Raw genomic sequence first — 23,565 nt, 5'->3', positions numbered from 1 at the left:
TCTGCTGAAAAGAATCCATTTTCTGCCACCTAAAGMAGCAATAATGCAGAGCACTCCAGGAAAAAAAAAGAAAGAAAGAAAGAAATGCAACAGTTTTATACACAATTACTGTCAAATCATACCTGAGTAATTACAGCTCCCATGGCATTTGTTCTCRAACAGAGGAATAGTCCATTCAGTTAACACATTACCTGTTGTAGAGAGAAATAAAAAGGAAMTGGGAACCCTGATTTTGGACTGTTTTTCTTGGACTCGGTGTTTAATCCATTCTTACAGCAGAAAAGAACGTAGTTGGAATATATTTTCAGACGTTTCAGTGAGTACATTTCATTTTTAATGAGCAGAGAGCACTTAAATTCCTCTGAACATCACTATCTGATGGCTAATACCTCTACCCTGCAGTCCATGTGTCAAGACAACATTTGAAATAGTCTTCTGTGGTCCTCAAGATTAGCTTTATCTTAATGCTTGTGATGGCTGCACGTATTTGTTAGTTGTAACTCAGTTACTCCAACACAAGATTGTTCCATTAGCAGGAGATAAGATTAGCAATTTAGGAATACTACTATTACTAATAACTGGATCAAGTTTAGCTTCAGAACAACAATATATAAAAGCAGCGACTGTTAAAACTTCAGCTAACACTCAAGAACCCGTTTATCACTCTGTATGATGCCTTATCAAGCAAAGCCACATGAATACCCTTTCAGATTGAATTTTATCACAAAGCAGGATTAAAAAGATGCTGTAAAAGTTTTTGCCATTAGCTGTTCCTTTTTTTCTTTTTTTTTTTTTTTTGCTATGTTATCATCTATCAACCAGCTAAGGCCACAACCTGCCCCCATTTCCATACCTAAAACTGCGACAGCCAGTCCTCAAGCCCTGTAAAAAGAAAATCCAGAATTTTAATTGGCAGTCAAAAAAGATGGATAATTTCTCTAATACATCAGCAGTCACCAGAAATTCAGTAATGGTTTCACACACTTGGGTTACTCTATTCAGTAACTATTTGCCTGCCTCGTGAGGGCACCTCATGATCATATGTTATAGTCTTTGCTTTTTAGCTATCTCCTTCAAAATAAGGAAGACAGACACCTCTGCAACTGTAAGGCAGACCCCAAACATACTAGAAGTTTCCTCTGYTCAAGTCACACTAATTGCCAGGATAAGAGGCCATCTCAGTGGGATAATGAGCTGAGGTGCCGTTTAAGGGTTTAACGGTCACTGTAGTGACTTCAYGGGAGTGAAGGCAATGAAACACTGTGGTTGGACAGCAGAGATTAGGAACCAGGCTATTAAGATGGAGAAGGCAAGGAGGACAGACCAACTTAGTTCAGCKCTCTGAACAACTTTAACACAACCACAGTCTACTGACAGAAATTTCACTTACTGAATATTTCTCAGTTGTAACTAGCTAGTAYCTGTTATATTCCATCTTGGATATCTACTTCTTATAACTAGGAACTTTTCTCACTGATTTAGCACCTCTGTCAACCAGCTCTTGTACTTCTGTGGGATTCTCCATAACTAATCCTGAGGGAAAGAAGCACAGAAGGTTTCCTTACACAGCATGGTAAAGATAAATAAAAGGCACTTGCCTCTAGCAGGATTTTTCCAGATCACAACAGGATGCTTCTTTGAGGAATGTCCACAAAGAGGCTCTAGCTGCAGCACTCATCTGAGCTGGTATCTGAGCTGACCAGGGAAGGACCAGGGATGGTCTAAGGACAGGGAGATAAATTCTCACAGATGCCCCTCTGGCTCTTGCCCTGGCACAGCTCTGCTCTTCTAGAATTCTTCAGCCTAAATTAGGTATTAKTGTTTTGAACTGCTTACAGTTCAAATACTGCTGCCATAATAATTAGCATATTATTGTATTTATTAAGTGAAGCACTAAAAGACCTTGAAAAACAGATGAGATGAATTAAAATAATCCCTTTTCCCCCACAGCTGCTGAGTAACAAAAGTCTTTTCTATAGGACTTGGGATTTGCATTTTCGTCTCCTCTTAACAATTCTCAAGTGTTCCTCAAGAGCTCACAACACTTGTATTGGCCTTGAACGGGTCACAGAACCAAGGTCAGTATGTCCAGTTCTGATGTAAAACAAGTATAAAAGTGAACTACATGCATCAAGGGTGAATGCAATGGGTAGTTGATATGTCTGGTATAACTGGAGAAGGTGAGAAGTAGTTAGACTCAACACTTGTCTAACGTAGATGGAGCAAAGAAAGCCCTTGAGGTCAGACATCCAAGGTTCTCACAGCCCTCAATTTTTAGGCCAATTGTGAGAACTAGGCCCAATGCAAGATAGAAGTTCACCCATYTTCATTCCATACACAGTTAAATGCGTCCAAGACACTTTTGGAGTTTGCTTTGCTTCTTAAGCAGAAACTTTTAGTAAGGTACGCTCTCAAAATGCCAGCTGTCAACCAACATATAGATATTATGAATAATATATCTAATGCTTTTTAACTGCCTTGGATGTTTGTGTTATCCATTGGTCAAAATACTGACTAGAGCATTAAGACAGTCTTCAACAACTCTGCGTGGAGTAGAGCACGTGAATGTGATTGCACACCAAGAAAGAGGAGAGCTCTGCTTCCCCACAGGGAGAGCTGGGAGCCATTCTGTCTCAGCAAGAAAAAACCCTGCTGGTCTGAAGGGAATAAATCTACTACTGCCGTCTGCTTCCCCATTTGAGAGGGCAGTCTGTAGAAAAACATTCACCATAGGCATGATTTAAAAAAAAAATAAAAACAGGAATACAAAAAATGCAAGGTCTGGCGTTTCAAGGCTTCAGCTACCAACTGACAGAAACTAGGCATGTTGTATTGTGAATTCGCATGCATTTTCAATCAATCTAGCAATGCCCAATATTAGAAACAGGATATTTGATAAATGGGCAATTAATCTAATCCAGTACAGCAATTACTATACATTTCTTTCTTCTTAAAGAAGAGAGAATATGAAGTGCTATAAACATGTGAATTTGATGCACTGAAAAAAATCAAAGAGCACAAATTTCTTTCTTTTCTCCATTTCAGAACTCAAGATGCAATATTTTCYCAGAACTAATTTCTATTTTATAGGTTAATCAGCTTTTACATAACTTCTTACTCAGAAGAGAATCAAATACTCAAATCTGAAGATCAGTTTGGGCTTTTCAATGGTTAAAACCAGCATGATATGCAATCCTGATTTCATGAACAATACACATAGCTCAGAGTTCAAGCAGCACAACAGTTCATCTCCAACAGAACAGCACATGTTAGCTCTGAAAACAAAGCTCTAAATTCCAATGAATGCCCCAAAATATTTAACACCTCTTTGGAGATGCCTGTTAGAACCCAACAGAAAAGATGCATCTTTCTCTCAGAAAAGAAATGCAAATCCTTRCAAGGCTCGATAACGATAATATGGCTCCAGGCACGTCTTTGTTTCTTCCTTACTATCTGCTCCTATGAGGATTGCTATATTCCCTGATGCTTAGGGTAAGCATTTTAAAAGATTATTTTTTCCAGTCACTTCTGACATTTATTTTTAGACATTTTTCTTTCACGTTTACCACTTCCATTAGTGACTTTAAAAGCTTCTTTTTTTTTTAATTAATGTGAAGAGTATGTTTTGGTGCATTAATCCAACCAACTCATAGCTGGAAATTTTAGTGTTATTTTGCAGTTTATAAAATCTAAACAGCAGGCCAAAAAATAAATTAACCTTATGCACTGTCAAGTTAAAAAACAGAAAGAAAATTATTTCCAGTCTACTCTTCAAAAGGATCAAGCTCATTTGTGATTAAAGTCCAGTATAGGCTTTAATAAYTGCATTACCCACATCAGGCCCTCCATGCATCAGTCTTCTCTAGCCACTGAAGCCTGCAACACTCTGGATCCTCAGATGTACAACRTATGTCCTTAAGTGCCAAAGGGCCTTGAATATTGCCAGAAATATCCAAGAAGAAATGTGAGCCAAATGAGGAAGTCTAAAGTGAGGTCCTATCTCTCTCACTGACCTGATACATCACTGTTTCCTTGCCTAACTTTGCTTTCTTTCTTACAGATCTCTGGGGCATTTGCTTCAGTCACCAGCAGGGATTTCTTTATCCCAGCTGCGACCTCTATGCTGTAGCACAAAGTTCCAGACTGAAACACTGAAAGGGTTAAAAGCATTTTCTCCACCCAAATTCTCAAAAGCTATAAACAAATGACTTCAATGGATTACACTATTTCACATCCATGAAAAGGTCCAAGTGAAAAAAATAAAAAGCATAATACCATGCATTTTTTTCTTATGGCATTTACTACTTCTTACATGACTTGACTTCACCCTCCTAGGTGTCTTGCCCTGACTAGAGGGTCTAATAAACTGCATCACCGTATGTTAAATTATACCTTAGTCTTCTATTTCCCAGAGAAATGAAAGGCAATTCTTTCAGCCTTCCTTCACCAGCCGTGCCAAAGTTTCATACCCTTTTTGTTGATTCCAATCGGCTCTTCTCACCTCTTGTCTCTTCATATCTTTCTTAATGTACAGTGTCAAAACTGATATGCTACACTTTCTGCTACATCACTTCATAACACAATATATAAGCAGGAAAAAAAATGTGATCCATTGAAATAAATAAACCATTTCCTTGCTGTGCCCAGCCAAGACACACACGTATATCTCAGTAGACCTGGACATATCACCTGGTGTTCTTGGTGACAAATCAGCAACAAATTAGACCTGTAGACTCCATTTCAATTGTCATTATGGAGACCATAAAACTAATCTATGGTATACTGTCACAGGAATGTACCTTTTGATCATATTTTGAGTGCCTTTAATTGCATAAAAATACTGCTTAACTTTTTTTGTATATGTTTGTGAGAGGGTGGATCACTGCTACAAGAAATCAGCGCATCAATAAAAAGGTTTCATGCTCGCAGTAGGAAAAAAAGATCTCAAAAGTGGGGATCACAACCTAGCAAAAGAGGAAAAAAATTCAAAAGAGCTGGAGCGATTATTCAGGAAACGTGCAGTCATGAAACAGTTATTGCTCTTGTGTGAGACTGTTATCAAGACATTTGTGAAGGTTCAAGTGGGCAATTACTATTAAAACAGTCTTGAAGCTCTCAAGAGCTGATTAATTTTAGTAGGCTAGATCCTCTAAAAATTCTAGAAATACATTTTTGATTATGCATTATCCATTATGGGTTCTACTTAACATTTTCAGTCATCTAGTGGCAAGAAAATTATGTAGCTCTTGTTACCCACAATTCCCCATTTGTGTGAAGATCTGGCATTTAGGGAGCCTCAGATGTAATTAGTTTGTGCTCCAAAGAGAAATATCTTACAAAAGACAYGCTGGAACTGGTCCAAAACCTATGTCTGCAGGTTAAACATCCTTGCAGATATTTAGGGAAACAGTATATGGAATAACGCAACTACCTGTGGTCCATCCCACAAAATGCCACATGCTGAGAACCTGCGTTTTAGAAACATTTATTTGCAAGACCACCAAAAKAATCAATAGTTTCAAACATATCTGCTGGGAAAAGAGCAGCACTGGAAACATTTATATTCTTATCACCACTACAAGAGATCTCTAAACTAAAACTTCCATTTTAATTCAGCCTCAGATGGTCTCTTTTCATTAACCATCTCCAGACAAATCAATATACAGGGAGAAGTGGGCAGCATCTTTCAAGAGAAAGAAATTGCCATTGTAAATTATAACATGCAATTAGTCATGCAAAAATGAAATGCAGTAGAATTATGGTTTGTTTTATAAATGCTTCATTGTGAAGAGTAGATGGGACTTCAAGATATGGGTGAAGCAATAAATTCTTGTTTGTCAACATACCATTTTCATATGTAATTACCAAATTGTGTACAAGCTGACCACTTTACTCCATTAGGGAAATGGACAGCTAGCATTAAGAATAGAGTGGCAAACATTACTTTTCAAGTGTGGATTGAAGAATGATGCCAGTCACAACATTGCTTTTGCTGCTCTTCTGCAATATATTTCACCTATGCTCTTTAACAAAGCTCAAATGTTTGCTCAAGCCTTTCAAGATTAAATAAATTCAATATCTATGCCTCTCCCACCACAAAAAAAGGTTGAATCACCTTAATTTGCTTGCATAGAATTAGAGTTCAAGGTAAAACTTTTAATTGCTAAAGCTCGTGGCACACTAGAATAGGCCGAAATCCCCTATATTGTCTATACAATCACTGAAAAATTAATAGCTATGGAAGATACCCATCCTATGCCAGTRCATGGAAATGGACTCAGCTAAGTCCTTTCCATAAACACAAATAAACAAGTAATAGCAAATTCAGTATTCATCCCTGATAAACACAGCTGCACAAGAAAGAGACCCTAAAATAACTAGTAGTGTCAACCATCTCTACTACCTGTCATTTAAACAGTAAGTTATAGCAAAGATGTTATGCAATAAGAAATTAAAATCCAAGTTCCTCCTATAGCTAATAAAAAACAAACCAGGTTTTCATAAGGTATCATGGTAAGTATCAAGTTGATTCCTGTCATGTCCTCAAAAATTATTGCACCATTGCACAACAAAATGATCAAATTTGATGATATCTAAAACATCAAAAAATTGATCTTTGTACAGGAGCAACCGCACTTTTAGTCATGTCCTGGGCCTCCATAAATGGATACCAGTAGCCAGTTTGCCTGTTATTTTATTTTTAACTACAGTCATAAACCTGGTTGATGGCCTCAGGGAGACTTCTATAGCTGGCTCCCCAAATACTTTTCCTGCTCAGCRCAGCATGACTGTTCCCTTCAACATGAACTCCCTAGTTCGCTCCATTACCCAATAAACCACATTCTTCCACTACTCTGAGATAAAAATCAGGTAGCAGTCATGAGATCCGATGGAAAAATATACTTTATGTAACGAGACTTTTATGTTCAACAAATAAGAGATACAGCTTCTCTAATGTGTACCTAAATTTAAGGGGGCTAATGCGAGCAAATTAAAGAGGCACCATGGAACACTGGACTGGAAAAGAATTTTACAAGCAGCAGGGTGTGAACTGGGAGYATTATCCTCCCATCTGAAACTGGGAGGCTTCAAATTTAAAGTGTCAGTTTTCCTTTTCTTCTGCACCTGTGGCTGAACAGGACAGAAGAATGTGCATGTGTGCACCACTTGAAAACTACTATAGCTAAAAATAACAGATTTTATTATTGCTACCAAATATTATTCTATACTTAACACTTCAAGCTCAACCATTCTGGGACTGTTTTTTTAAATCCACTGACCATTAACATAAGCAGGATTTCACCCACCTGGCAATSCCATTTATTCTAGTTATACTGAAGGAATAAAACAAGCTTGACAGACATTAGGAGARTAAATATCCTTCCCCAAAAGATTTTACAAACAGATCAGTTAACTATAACATCCATGAAACTTCCTTAATTTATCCAAMAGTCTCAGTCTAGTTTATTATCCAAGTCTGAAAACAAGTCAAATAAACCTGAACCCAATTTCAGATTACCTATGCGTTACAAAGTGGGCTTTCTGCCTTTGCATGGCAGTTCATGGTATTTCCCTCACTTACGGTAAATGAGGAGATTTCTGGTGGTTACYGTTTGCTATACATTCACACAAAGGATTACAAATCCTCTTACACCAGCAATCAGGCAGCTTGGGCCATAGGTCTGCACCCAGAGGAATAAGCAGGACCATGTGCTTTATTCTTTCCTGAAATCACATAGGAGAAAAGAAGGGCTGGACAAAGCCTTACTCCTGCAGCCATGCAGAGCTATGCAGATTCATTAGTCTGCACRGAGAGAGGCTCAGGAACTTAGACAGGTAGTCATTCCTTAGGGAAAAAAAAAAGTGAAAAATATTCCATTATTTCCTCAAAAGCAGTGCAATATGCCCTGCTCATCTCAAGTGACCAAAAACAGTTCCTATACAACACAATTCAGAAAAGGGCATTTGTTCTCAAACCTGAAAGTACAAATATATCAAAAGTCTCAGCTGAAGGGCCCCATCAGTTAGTGTCTTTTATTCCTAGAAGGCCAACAAGCATCTCCCCCGCCTCCCCTCTCCTGAAAACCACCRGAGTTTTGATAATTGTGTTGCCTGCTGCAGTCTGCAAACCTTGTCCCTTCACATTGTATCAAGCAAACAGCAAATTCACCCAGATAGATCTGCATTTCTCTAAGGACAAACCAAATAAGGATTTTYTTCCTTTTTCAGATAAAAGATTGCAGCTGTTTGAAGTCTTCAGTCTCCATCCCCAGCTCCCCAGAGAACCAGTTCTTTGCATACCTACRCACCCCATCAGTGTATTTGGAAAACCCTTGACCTCGACTTAAAACCTCCCGCGTCGTTCTCCACATTCAGTATTCATTTTTACTCTTAATTATCTTTAAGACAGGTTTGTTTATACCGTCAGGTGCGTGTTGAAAGCAACTCACTTGTTGCCAACCTGCTGCCCTGAGCCRTTTCCTCCCCAATGACGCCTGGTGCCACTTTGCCCAGGCGCTTATTCAGCGCGGCTGGGATGAACGTCGGCTGCAGTCGCTCTCCGGCGGCTGTCCCACTCCTGTGCTGCAAATTGATGAATTCTAATCAAAACACCTTGGGGCATTTTACAGTCTCTCAAAGTCACTTTCRTGCTGCTTCATCTAGTGCTCTCTCTTAACAAGTATTTCAAATTGGATGATAGTACTAGAAGGTTTTACTCAAATACAAGCAGCGCCCTTTTTCCAGCCTTATTAAATCATAAAGCACTTGATTCATTTCCAAGGATTCAGTCCAAAATATCCTCTGGCTATACTGACCATTCAGCAAATTGCATTACAAAAGCAGCACTACACAGGAGGAGCTCTAAAAGGCTGCCTTCCTGGCATTTTGCATGGTTATTATTCCAATCAATATACGGCTGAATCAAATCCCTCATGAACCAAGCCATCTTTTTGGTGCTTCTCTTGTCTATATCTATACAAAGATTCCACATTTTTTTTTTGTGAACCGCCCTAAGGGTCTTTTACAACCACCAGCCTTTTCATCATCAATTTCTTTCCATACCATTTCCAGTTCATGGGACACAATACATAGCTCTTGGGAAAACCATTGTCACCCTTTTGTATGAGATACCCTTCAAAATCATCATTCATTTAAAAAATCCACAGGCTAATGAAGAGTAACGAGCTTCCTTACTATTTCTTGTCAGACACCAATGCTGCATTCGTGGCATAGAACTCCCTCAACCACAAAAAGCGGGAAACTCCAGCATTATATTTAATGTTTCAGTTAAAGGAGAAATGCTTTGGTTCTGAGAGTAAATGTTTCCTCCCTTCACCACCAAAAAGTGGTACAAATGTGTGGTCTGACTCTAGCCAGAAGTATGKTTTTTCAGTTCCTTTAAATTGATAAATTAAAACATTTAACAAGATTAAGGTCTATGGTCTCTGTACTGCATTCTCAAAAAAGTTTTTCATTCCCTTTCTACTTCACTCACATAAATGCTTCTGTTCATGTGCCCTTCTAGAAGATAGTAAAGTGAAAAGTGTCAGATATGATACAGCCTGCAGCACATCCCCCAAAAGGCAGTTTGCTACAATCTCTGTCTAGTAAAGGGGTTAAGTCAGGTAAAATCCAATGAAATTTCTATTCAGTGCTCTCAGTGCGAGAAATTGAGAGAAAAAAAGCAGGGGCACATGAGGGGTGCACTCATTTCAATCAATTCTTTYCAAGTGTGTGAAAGCCACAGACTGATTGGATCTCAAATTTCATCCTATGTGTGATTATTGTTTTATTGTGAACACTTACATTAGCAGTTTAATCTCTTTAGGAAAAGAATACCGAAAATCGTTTTTAAAATGTTCCCTTCATTAAATCTGTTGCAATTTCTCTTGAAATAAAAAGCACAGTCTGAACTAGCGAGGACCTAGCAGATGAACTGTTGGAAACATTAGATAATGACCTTTCAAGCCATAAAAGGAAAGAAGTTGTACTGTAGATTTCCCAACAGAGTTGTTGAAACACTTTAACATCATTTGGTGGAACAGAATTCCAAGTAGTGCCTGACAATGCGTGCCACACGTTGAAAGAAAGTTATCTACAAAGCAGAGAGACTAAATTTAAAAGGAAGTTGCATTCACACACGAAAGAGTCAGTCATGCTCTTCCTCCCTTTTCTGCCCTTTCTGGTAGCTTTATGGTCATACACTGGACTGGAGACAAAATGATTTGGTACCACCATGAAAAGCTTCACTGTTTTCTGCTTTAGGAAGTTCCTTTCCTAGAATTTGGTAGGATCATTCTAAGCCTTGACTTCTTGCATCTCGTCTAGTGACCCACCTGTCCCCCATTGGCACCAGAGATGTATAAAGCATTTACTGATGCAGAGACATCAGCAACCTAGCTGTGTCCCAAAAGTCAAAAGGTATGTACCACTAGATACAAGATGCTAAATGCAGAGCCTCCCAATGAAAATCATGTTGGAGGAATTTCTTGGGCAAGGCAGAGTTTGTTCCAGTAGCACTTGCTTCACTTAAGTAAGCTATTGCTTACTTTAGTATTCAGTTTCAGTATCAGCAACTGCGACCAGGTGTGTGGTCAGCAACCTTCCTGCTTCGGTGGCCTCGGTCTCCTCCAACTCAAATTAACAGTTGAGTGTTTCTGTATCAAAAACATCTATAGTCTCCAAGTTCATGCTAAACTAATTCACTGATGGCAAAATATTTAGAATTTCTTAACGGCAAAACATTAAGCCTTCCAAAAGTTTTTCCTGCAAGTAAAATTATAAGAATTTTACATTACATCTTAGCTTTTCTATACAGCATTCTTACCAGTTCAATTAAGAGCATGGTGAGTCTGGAAGTATGGTATTGATAAAGCATATTTTGATCAGATGTCCTTTTGACTTCTCCACTCAAATCTCCAATAAGTCTTACCTGTATTTCTATGCAAGCCACTTTTGCTTTATTAGAAAAATTACTATTTTAAGAAGTTTAGCTTAAAAACCTTTTTCTGACCCCTACAGAAGAGTTAGACAAGATTTCTTAAATAATAAGATGAATGACAAAACTGGGCAGAGGTATGATCTATAGAARGGAAGCATTTAGTAGTTCCAACTTGGAAAAAATCTTACAGAAATCATGTTAAAAGTAGTAGCGCATACCTCCTACTTCATTGCTGTAACAGATGTTTTGGAAATAGCAAATAGTGTACTCACACATACCTGACACACAGTCATGGCTTGAGTGAGATGGAATAAATATCTACTTACTGGAAAAGCCTTGTATACTTTTGTTGCCTCATGTCTAACAACAAGCTGCAGATGCTATCAGTGTTCAGAGCAAAAAATGACCTATGACTTCCAATCCTACAAGGTTAAAAATCTTCTAATGACCTTTGCTATTGTACAACAGATGCAGAAAGATATTGATATTGAAAACACTGAAGATAGCATTGWAACTAAATCAAGTTTTCCAGCCTAGATATACCCTAATTCTGGAAAGTAGATAGGAAATCTCTTTTTTTTTTTTTCCCCTCCTCTCTCTTCTTTAATAGAAGCATATGTTTAAAGTTAAGTTCTCTTTTGTTCTTTCCTAAACTACAAAGGAACAAAAAAACAGAACTAGAATGCACAGTTTATTCTTCATAGGAGCTCTGTTCTGGTAAGGAGCACCAAAACTATATCCTCTGTGATGACTGAGTCCATATGTATCAAATATCTATAGATTGTACCCCAAAGTAGGACTTCAACCCTTAAAAAAAATACAGCAGTCTTAGACCCTTCAAAATATCATTAGCTGAAGTGCTATACTAGTTCCAACCAACAAGCAAGGAACCAATTTAACATAAACTCTTGTAGGAGATTTCACAGCACAGGAAACATTACTGAAAAAGCACTTCACATAAATTGATTGTGTTGCATCTATTCAGCATTGCTTTTTACTGCCAGAAGTCCGGCATTAACTCYGAAACGGCTGGGTCTGCGCTTACGCAGACACCCAGTCAAACAATTAGGAACGTAAACACTGAAGAGTTTCTAAGGCAGATGTTCCAGCCAATTTTGTTAGAACCAGGAGCCTCTGAAGAGAGAAGTCTGGATTCTTTAGCTTGCTTCTTTCTGCTGTGCCAGGGACCATTCTCACTGCTGTGTTTTCAAGCAGTAATTCCTGAATGATGATGCTGGCAGAGCTACAAACGAGGAATTACAATAATCCAATCTGGACATTACTAACACATGTTAAACTGTCTTCAGCCTTTCACAGTTCAAGCAGGATTTAAGCCCTACTTCATTAATAAAACCGAAAGACACCGTTCTAGGACTTTTTTTAAAAAAAAGTCTTTGTCTATGGAGGTATAAGAGTACAGAGTCAGTTACAGTGTTTTGTGCTGCAACAGCAGCTCAAGGAAATCATTCRTATGGATTGGACTGCCACTTAAACCCTTCTAACCAAATAAAGTTCATGTTACATCAAATGTTTGCAAAACAGTAATGCTGCTAATACGGAACTGCTCCTCCAGGGTTCCTTTATGCACAAATACTTTCAGTGCAACCAATAACCATCTGTCAAAGAACAGTCAACGTGAAATTGGTTGTGAACTATAGCTTCACATTAGCATCATCCCTCCCCTCAGATTTGGGGGGAAAAGATTAGAATCCAAGTGTAGATTTAAATTTCTGGATGTGAAGCACAGCTCTGGGGGGTTTAGTTCTAGTTCCAACTTGAAACACAGAAACAACCTTCTCCTCCCTAAAGAAACACCTCTAGTTTTGGTACTACCTAGAGCTGCTGCAGGAGCTGCTGAATTCTCAAGGTTTTCTCTGGTTACAGTTGTCTTATGAGAAGAGCTCACTCTGTTACCAGACAGAAAGTTYTGTAAAATACAGCCAGAATTTAGCCTAAATCCAAAGGCCAAAAATCCAATTCAAAACGTTACTTAGAAGTTGTGGTAAGACGTTGATCGAAAGGGCATCTTTATCATCTGATTATASTATAAACATCAACGAAAGCAGAAAGGCCCCTATTCCAGTCTCCAGCTTACAGTGTATAGGAATCACCACACTGCCCACAAAAATGAAAACAAGCTGGAAACAAGGCATGGACACTGGAAACCAACACAAAACAGAGAGCAATTAAAGAGGATTCCCCAGTGAATCCTCTTGGTTGCTACTTTTCTGAGTGTCAGAGCAGGTGATGGAGCACCCACCCTACCTTAGCAAGGCAGCAGTAATTGTTTGCTTATCCTACAATGTCTCCTACAGATTAGGATGTATTTCAGAAGAAGCTGGACTCGCAGCACATGTTTTATCTTGTTAGAAGGAAGAAAAACACTGTAATTGCAAGAAAAACTGTCATGACAGAAACCACAAAACACCCACTCAACTTGCTTAACAAATTTCCTAGCCTTTTTAGTAAGTAAAGAAAATAGGTTTCCATCTAATGAGAAAACATAGTCAAAACAGATACTTAAATAGCCACCAGCTGAAGCAAGTCTTTTATCTAAAACTAAGCTGCAAGTCAGAAGGTAATGAAGAAGGGTTTTCCTTTCAATGACTCCAGACACTTTTGGCTCGTTAGAGCAAATCACTGCACATGGGTGAAACTCAGTAAATACCAACATGGTTAATTAGCAGTGATATGAATAGGCAGGCAAATGTCACCCTGTGCCAAGCATGCCTGATAATCTTAAGAATGAAATTTTAATTACAGTTAGTCAAGTTGCTCATTCAAGGCAAGATTACACTAACTTTTGATGTCACATTTCCCATGTTTGAACTATTTAAAGTTCTGGACCAATGCTCCCTATGCACTCCAGACAGACATTTATTGTAAAAGCCTTTAACATGGCCTAGCATACACACAAARATAATAGGGAAGCAACACAACAAGTAAAGGGGGAAGTTGCCCCATTCATATACCTTGTTCAGTGTTTTTATTCAGTCAACAGAAAAGGTTGTGGACTTCTGAGTTATGCAGGACCCAAGAATATATTCAGAGAGGGGAATAATACAGATAAGGTTCTTCTTTACAGCCCTAGACATAGCACTCACAATCTGAATTGCAGTGAAATGAGTAAATCTTGCCACATAAGTAGAAACAGCAAGTTAGGGACCACCAGAAGCAGCAGAACATTCCCTGGTGCCAGGCACAGCTACTGCATTTTATGCATCACCCCTTGACAAAGCTAATATGCTCTGCCCATCGTTAGGAAAGCTGCTGTATTTGACTGCAGCTGGATAAATCCTCACATTTTCTACTCCCTAGGCCTCTAGATTCTCTCTGGCCAGTGTAAGCTGATATTAGTTGACAGAAGGGGCTGACTAGCATGCATTTACTAGCGCTAGTTTAGTAAAGCAACCATGCTCCTTGGCATCTCRATCACATCTGCTGGAGTAAGAGCACAAGAACACACCCATTCATCTGCTCTGCTGTGCAGGTGCACCAACAAGCCTTGCTAAAGGCAGCACCTTCTCTATTTGAGATTCTCAGGGCTCAGACAAGATAATGAGGTAAATGTGAGCGACCAAAGCCACAGGCTTTCCTGTTCTCACCTGCTGTACAAGAGCAGCAACAACAASAAAACACCCAAATATTTAAAGGTTTCAGATATTCGATCACTAGATTTGTCTACCAGAACACAAGTCAGCAYAGCTATACACTGTAATCAGGAGATTATTAGAGACCTAGAAATAGAGGAGATTCAAAAAAAAAAGTAAAGATGCTATATCACCTTGTAACATATCCAGAAACCTAACCTCAGGATTCCCCTCGGCCACAACCACCTCAAACAAACTGTGGAAATTAGTAGTTATATAACAGTAGAGCATTACACTAGAATTCCATTTAGCAGACAATTGAAAAAAAAATCTTAAGCAGTACTTAAGCAGCCCTGTCAGAAAGGAAACATTCATATTCTGTTTAGAAAATGTCAAGATATTATAAGATTCAAATTGCTTATCAGSATACCTGATGGCATATCATCTGTGGCTAGCCTAGCTCTCAAGCCCTTCAAAACCAAGGTTAAGATCAAGGCACAGGAAGTTGTGAACAGCCTTTACATGCAAGCAACTAGGGAAAACAGTACTACACAGCCCCCCAGTTTTCTGGATCATTTGTCCAAATTAGCTCCACTGAACAGTTAAAGCACACAGGTCAACCAGTTTCTATTAAAGACACTGTAGGAGCCACAACGCTGAATTGATGGGAATGGCAAAGAGCTGAATAATTTCAAATGTCTAAAAGTTTAAAATAACAAGCCTGGGAAAAGGTACAATCTAGGAAGGCTGGGCAGTAGGAAGGGATGTTTAAAGAAGGTGGCAACAGCAYTGGTCTAAAAGGTACACGATACATTTCTGTAATGACCTCTCAATGTCATGTTTTAATCAAAGACTTAAACACACTATCAATATGTGAGACCATACATGCTGATCGGAGAGCACCTAGAGCTTGAGCTGAGAACAAGCACCTCAGCTATCCCAGCTCATTTGTGTTCCAGCCTTRCTGGAAGAGGCTAAAAGAGGAAGGGGGAGAGGGGAAGGGTAGAAAGAAAAGCACAAAAATTATATATATAAGAACAGGAATGAGAAAACATCAAGGCACTCTCTCACTCATATCAAAGAGGTAATGTGCTCCATGGGCCACTGCCAATCAGGTCTATGCCTGCTATGGTTAGAGAAAGGAATTTGCCTACTCATTCCAAAATGCTTTCAGCCACACTAGCCAGATGCTTGTGCACAGCTGCATGTTAATAATGTTGTGTGGGCAGAACGCAGCAGACCCAGCAATCCTGTCTTGCTGTGCAAAACATCTGCAGGAAAATGAAAGGCACAARTATAATTCATAAAAGCCAAAGTTAACTTCTCGTGCCCGCTTTATAACTAAAAGAGAACTCAGATGATATACATGAAAGGAAGGGGGAAGGTAACCCAGAGGAAGAGAGCTAAATGAAAAGGAAAAGGCAGCTTTGCATTGGTTTCCAGTGTGGGTTGTGGTGATTCTTTTTCACTGCTCTCAGCAAACCCATCTTCATACATGGTCCCCTCCCCTTGTTCTGTAAGTTTCCAATATTTATGCTCCTTCATGAAGAAACATAATCGTGTGGAAAACATTAAGCAAAAAGAAAAATACACCCAGCTACAACACTAACGAGTGATTCTGCTGAGAACAGTTCAGACTAAGCAAATTCTATCAAGAAATGCCGGTCAATAAAAAGTTAGGGATAAATAACAATGGCATTTTGAGAGCAGACACCCTTGATGGTCTTTTCACTGATTTGCGTAGTCTGAATTAAAGTCTGACTTTTCCAGGAAGCTGAAGATTCAATCTAGTCTCAGTTCATACAAGAGATGCAATTTACTCTGCTGTAGAGCAAAACAAATTTCAAACAGCAAAATTTGTCATTTTCTGATGAAGATCTATATCCATTATTTGATTCAGGAACCCCCGAGATTCTTAGTCCGGGTGATCCCTAGCAAATCCCAACTCCATACTGAGGTAGGACTAAAACACATCACATCCTTTTCAAAAAGTATACTTGAATRCTTGGGCAAGACATGCCTTCAGTGAACTTAAAACCCACAGGTCTTCATTACTAAGAGTAAATCCTCAGACAGCTGCCCAAATTATAGGTATTTATAATAAGAACATCAGAAATTACATTTTATGCCACTTGAAGCAACAAAATTAACAGAATTGAATCCTTGTGTGAGAGTCCACAAACTTCACTAAACATACACTAATGTACCTCTGCTGGTCCTCTTATCTTCAGATCTTCTTTTAGAGTAGGCACGTTCAAAAATCTCCCCAACTCACTACAGTCTTCAGAGATCAACTAAGAGAAGCAAAAACCCAAGGACATGCAACAAGAACAGCTACTGGCATTAGCCTGATACCTATCCCAGGCTTTTTTTGCATAAGAGCTGGCTTCAAAGCCAGAGGTAACAAACTATTTAGGAGAAAAGCTTACAGACTTATTTCAGCATATCAAAGACAGCATGAGTGAAGCACAAGATACTCCTGTCCTTTGGATAAACAAAATCATCCAGATATGAGAGTTCCCATCAGTATTGAAGAGATACACTGCCTTTTTTGTTTAATGTCATTTAAAAGGGTTAAAAAAAAATCTCTCCCCTCAGCATGGAATTTTTAAGAGAAACTTCAASCCTGAGAGAACAGGGCAAATTGCACCTCACAGTTTCACTTAAACTTGAGCATAAAYCTGCTTAGGAAAGAAGGCCCCAACTGCATTTGAACCTATAATCTGTGCACTGAGCAGCACAGGTTATTTAGAAAAGACATTCATGGTCATATAAATTAGACAGCACAGCAAGACCACGTGGTCTAATAAATCTATTAGGAACCCAGCAGCATCAGCAAATGTTAACTGCTTTGCTATGGTGAAAAGTAACTGGATAKTCAAACTCCATTGCATTTTTACAAATAATTTCTGTTTCAAGCGAAACCCTAACTGCCTAAGGGCGTCAGTCAAAGCTTATCAGAAAATTCCTACTATTACAGCCTTTGGGCTGCTAAGTCTTCAAGACAGAGCTACTGCTTGTGCTATGTGGTACACAAGACACAGAAGACATCTTCTCCTGCCACAGCACCTTCTCACAGAACCCTGTTGAAATTAAGACACTTCCTTAAGGCACTTAAGACTGTTTTAACTCACTTTCCATTGCACTCACCTCAGAGACGTTTCTCTGCTAACCAATTTTTAACTGAATAAACTTAGTTTACTAATCCCTCAGTAAACTCTCTGAAGAACAATTCAAGACAGTTTTCAGAACATGCCTTCTCTTTAACACTTTTTCCTCTCAGGTAAAAGTATTTAAGCTCCTCATCTTTACAAAATCCAACCTTCATCTCAAGTATGCATCCAACTACAAATTCTCCCCTCCACTTTTTCTGAAGTTTTATTAAAACCTGAGGGGTGTCTCTCAGACTAAACAATAAGTCTTGAAGTCATTTATACAAGGAGAGAAGAGAAAGAAAAACACATAGAGTCTACATAACTAACTGAAAAATTTTAAAATAGTCTCCAGATCCAAAGATAATTGTTGCTTCCCTTCAGTGAACCTAGTACAAGAGCTGGAGATKGCTTCAGAAGTTTGTCCTATAAAAATCTTCTTCTAATTCATCTTGCTCCTAATGATTTAAGATGTTTTCACCTTCGGTCATCTGTCCCAGTCTTCTGGCCATAAGAACAAAGACTGACACATATCAGACATCAGACCTTGGTCCTCTGCTGTTGTATCTTAAACAGCTTAAATATATAAAATACACAGCTCAAACACATAAAATTGTACTTTATCTACCAGGACAAACACAACTCCCTTACTGAAAGGATATATATACACCTTTATTTGCAGAGTAGAGGTTAGAAGAATACAGACACATGGGATTTTCAACAGTTCAGACTTCAGYTTTGTTAAATAAAGTGTTATCAGAAAGTTTTCTTAAGTTTGTATTAAGAACTACAAGAGCTATCAGGTCCACAGTCCTTTTCTCATACCTCTACRAACTTGAAAAGCTTTCATTGAAATCAGTCTCGAAAAGTTAAGGCATTTACAAAAATAAAGTTAAGGCTCAGATATARTTTGAGGATAGGAGGATAAAGGGGTATTAAACATGAAAATAACATTTATAGTCAGAAATGTCTTGAAGAAACTGAGTTCACAGTGCTCTTTTCTCAGTATCCKGTGTTGTCTTCTCCCCACTCAAGAGAAATTCTGTTGCTTTCCAGGGTTTACCTATCCCCCCGCCAGAATTAGCTAGCCAATTCTCAGGAGACAAAACTAACTATGGATGATAAAGCCTTCCATAGCATCTTTTGCATTACTCCAGCTCCCCATCGCTCCTATATTTTTAGTTGAATGTTTTATTAAATGGTTTGCCTTAATATGCCTTGCCAATGTGGATCTTCAGTGGGCAAACTCCTGGACTCCTAGACCAGCCTCCCCAAGATGACACACTTCTAATCCCAAACATTTTAAATTTTGTAGTCCAGAAGATAATTTTCAATATTCAGTTAAGAAATAGACTAACAGCCTAATAAAACCTTAGCAAGTATACCAAACATAGTCCCAAATAGTAAAAACTGCTGCCAGACAAAATAAGCCTGATTTCTAAAGCTGCTTTCTGAAACTGCTGCTAGAGATAGCAGGATAAACCGTTGTAATCCTAGGCCTGGAAGCAGGGATACTATAGCTTTCAAGTGGCYGCGGGCAGCAACCAGGAGCCCCTTCCCTCCCACCCCTTAAACCTGTTTCCAGCCCAGTGAAGTGGGAAATACAAGCGGTGATATCATGGGCCAGTTTCTGTCACCAAGCAGATGGTGACTGCTGGAAGCCAACAACACAAATCCTAGTCACTGGAACTTTATTGGGAGAGCCCACCAAGGTGAATAAATGTCTTTAGAYGGGCTAATTAAAAAGGGCTCTTTTCATTAGTTAGGACCATCTGTCAGGCCAGAGACCTGGTGGAATTGCATGCAGGTGGACACTCATAGGCGGAATCTGCACAAGTTTATCTCAAGGCTTGTAAAATTGTGTTCTAGTAACATACTAATGAGGTTTGCTGCAGCACAGTCCTTCAGTGTGTGCCTGCAAAATGACTTTCCTCCCTCTCTCCTTACCTTAGCCAGGTGGTAACTCACTAGCTCCCTTGAGCGCAACARCAGCTTAGTCTTCCTGGAGAGATATAGCAAATATTACTGTGACTGTATCCTTCCATTATTTGCAAATCAAATTTCAAGTTTCCAAATTTTCAGTCTCCTCTCATCCCAGCTCCCCTCCCACTAGCAAAAGGGAAAGAAATAATCAAAGTTTTAATGTTAAAATGACAAAAGGACAGCTTCTAAAAGCTCAGGAAAAAAGAAGTCTGCAAGCAGAATGAATGTCAAATGCACGATAATGGGCTTGAGACCAAAGATAATAGTGGGTAAAAAATACTTTCAAGCTTTGCCTGAAACCAAGCAGAGCAGTCTGAAAGAGACTTTTCTTTGCATTCTAAAGACCTGAAAGCAGAGAAAAGCATCACACAACAGAACTCGTCCCACACTACTAATCAGTTTAAGTCTTACACTGACTCAACCACCTTCCTTGAGACCCATATAAACATGGCAAAGGACAATAACCCAGACTTGCAATTTTACACCTATTCTCTCCCACAACACCCTTAACCCAGGACATGGCTTCTTGTCACTGCTGCACTGCTCGCATTTGACAAACCTGCTTTTGAACAAAGGGGATAAGACTTCTCCTTAACAGGCAGCTTCTTATTACGGAGGTCAGAATTTTCCATGCTTTACTGTTTGCAAAAGCTGGGTGCTTGCCTTGTTGCTGGCATCTGCCACTGATGTTTGTAGCTCTAAGACTGGTGCCCAAATCCCTAAGGGCACCCTGTAGGTCTTGGGTCTACTCCAGCAGCAGTGGCCAGGCTGCCTATGGTTGGAGTTGGCTGCTGCCCCTATTGTACTACTGTCTGTAGCACAGCGGGACACTATGCAACTACTTACAGCATCTATGCTTTTTTAGATGAGAATTTTTTTTTTTATAAAAATCTGTTCAACTAAAGCCAAAATTTTGATTTCCAGATCTAGACTCCATGCTCACACTTGCTTAAGTGATTCGCCATTCAACTCATGTTGAAGCCTAGAAGAACTGCCTGCTGCTCAAGAGAAAAAAATATATATATATATAATTTTGCTTTTCTGTAGAACTTACAATTCACACACGGGCCAGACAACGCACAAAGAAATGAGAAGGGTTAAAAGTCTCCATCAAGAAAAGTAAATAAGTACTGGTCATTCCAATTCTATACTATCCTGTATCATACCAAACCTTCTGGAGGTGAAAGCTGAAAGGGTAACACTTCGTGTGCAACACAAGACAACAATCTTGAAGGAAACATTATCAAGGAAAATATTGTTTCAGGCTTAAGTATACATAAAAAAGTCACCAATGGCTTATATTTTTCCCTTAAAAATCATCTTTACAGAGCTAAGCAGTTTCAGCAACAGAGACACCCAGAAAGCTGGCCAGGCAGCCTACAAGAAGTTTCAAAAACAGCAGAAAGGGCAATATGTTCCCATTTACAGTATTTTGTGACCCTAACCTAATCATCATGTTTTATTATTTCCGCATTTTAGAGCTTTGCTCTTTCAAGAGAACCAGCCGCCAACACTTCTCTGCTGGCCAAAGGAGCAGCCAAGTGCTTTGCTTCACAGCCAATATCAGTTACTGAGCCCTAAGCAGCTCATACAGGGTTATGAATGCCCAAGGTAGCAGCTGATTCCCCTCTCCTGGAAAATTAGACTTAGGTTTTAGGCAGCTAAGGATTTCCTCTATTGATTTTCATTCATTTGGGGACTAGACTTGAAATTTTTTGATCAGAGTGGGATTTAAATCAGGGCAGCCAATGGAACTATACTGATTTATGCCATCTGAGGAACTATTTTAATACTATCTTATTTTGGTTATGTGCATGAGAAGGAACAGGCAAGAATTCAAGCTTAAAGAAAATACTTTGTAATTTCAAGGCCAAATAGAACTCTGTGTGCTACAATGAGCAACCTTCAATTTAAAGAGTATATCTTGACAAAACAGACATATTTTCTGGTCTGGRAAACTACAGATCTCAGCAGAAAGCCCTCAAGACTCAGCAAGACATCTACTTATGTTTAAAGCTATTCAAAAAGTGTAGCACACTGTATTATCTCCTACAGCCCTGGGTAAAAAGCTGTCATAATTCTTAGATCCCTCCAGCCAACACTCCTGCAAGCCACCAGGACATTTGTAACTAAGCTGTATATGAYTGCAATGTTTCACTCCCAATATTTATTGCTTCATATAAAACGGAGCTCTAAGACTAATGACTGGCAAGTTCTGGTCATATAACAGTGTTTCTGCAAATGTACCTACCATTCAAACAGGAAACCAATAAGTTAAGTTTATTTGATTATGTCTTACCTGAATTCTTGAAAAGACTCTTAAAGCCTCACATGGAGAAGACATCTCACCCAGAGCTCTTTGGCCTCCTCAAAGCCTTGAACCTGAGCATGCTTTGTACTGACTTGTGCTCAGACAGGGATGCTCCAACAGGAGATAACTCAGGCTGAGTTCCTGTTGTCCAGTTATAAGTTGTCTATATCCAATTATATCACTAAATCAGATTGAAGCTGAAAGCTCCTAGTAAAGTTTAGGCTCACTGTTACTTCCTAGGAATACGGAGAGCCCTAACTCAATAAACTCACAGGACCTTCATCTAAGGATTTACATTGCCTTTAGCCCCATGATGACGTTTTCACACAGGCCTATGCAATACTCCTATAAAAAGTAAGACACTCCCAGATATCAGCCACACAAGGGGACAGAGACTAAACAAAGACTTGCAAGGAAGGGCAACTCATATTTAACAAGCTTCTTTTGTAATAGACAACCTCTCCCCAGTCTGTATGATTCAAATGAAGCACTGGTAGAGTGCTGTTCTGCTAGAACTACACAAAGTGTATTTCAGAGGGAATTTGGAGCAATTAAAGTGTATGTTAAGCACAAAGCAAGACACTTCAGTGAGCAAAACTTCAGTCGATCAGTTTAAACAGCACRTTGTTACAACTAGGCAAACAGAATTAACCACAGAGCACACCTAGAATTCCATGGGGTTATTTTTTCATTTTAAGATATGAGGAGGGAATAACAAGTAAGAGAAATCAATGCTGCAATWCCTTCTTAAAAGGATATTCTTTTTTTCCAGTATACATCAGAAATCAGCAACTTCCTGATTTGCAAGTTTGATCTCTGTGTATTGCTTGCAGATGGTTCTTCTCTGACAAACTGCAGAAAATTTCTGCTTAAGTTGATCATCTAGGGTGCTACAAAATATTAAGTCTCATATCCTATATGAACAATAAAGAACTTTCATAATCACAAATTTGTCCAGGGCATTGTCTTTTAAGGATACTTCACACAATTTGGGGATTTTCTCTAAGCAGTAGCTCCATTTTGGTCCYGGCTGAAGAGTACGGAGAACTCCTTTATAGGTGATCTGTCATTAAGAAGTTCAGAAAGCTAGAGAAGTTCCTGAACTTCTCCATCCTCACCTTTGATAAGAATTGCCATAAGTTTAGGGAAAGTATCCCTACAGGTGGCCTTGGATCAAGAGAAGATTTTTGAGAACAGCATCCTTGAGGAGGATACTGGCTTTTTCATGCACTTCTAGTTCCCAATTAAAAATCATCCTGCAGAAACATGTACTTTTAACAGCCTCTGACTTTAACAAACCCAAGCAGCTCTTAAGCAATAGCAGCTAGGAAAACTCCAAGCAGACCTCTGCATTCTCCAGCCCCAGGCCAAGTCAAACAGCTCTTCAGACACTCTGATGAAAATAAACCTGGGATGATTCTGGAGGTTAGTATTAACCTTTTGATATATTCCTTAAAAATATATTTATTAAAGCCTTCTTATAGGGTCAAATAAAGATACATAGAAATTTTATTTCCTTTACATATCTGTAAAATAGGTGTTCATGCACTTGTACTAGTACCTCAGCATAAAAGCCTGGAAGATTAA

At 38.9% G+C, this 23,565-nt stretch overlaps 1 long non-coding RNA gene across 3 annotated transcripts in view; it reads right to left on the bottom strand.

Moving 5' to 3' along the window:
- LOC112955410 overlaps nucleotides 1-23,565 on the bottom strand; it is an 84,147-nt gene that overhangs the window by 38,354 nt on the left and 22,228 nt on the right. For all 3 annotated transcript variants that reach the window (XR_003250882.1, XR_003250880.1, XR_003250881.1), the window contains exons 2-3: nucleotides 854-882; nucleotides 123-191 (exon numbers count right to left, since the gene is read on the bottom strand). This is a non-coding gene — a long non-coding RNA (uncharacterized LOC112955410). The remainder of the gene's footprint in view (nucleotides 1-122; nucleotides 192-853; nucleotides 883-23,565) is intronic.

Source organism: Nothoprocta perdicaria, unplaced genomic scaffold, assembly GCF_003342845.1.
Source record: "Nothoprocta perdicaria isolate Ctin4 unplaced genomic scaffold, notPer1 scaffold_56, whole genome shotgun sequence".
NCBI lineage: Eukaryota > Metazoa > Chordata > Aves > Tinamiformes > Tinamidae > Nothoprocta > Nothoprocta perdicaria.
The sequence above is the reverse complement of the archived record's forward strand: the minus strand, read 5'-3'. Positions and strand labels throughout refer to the sequence as shown.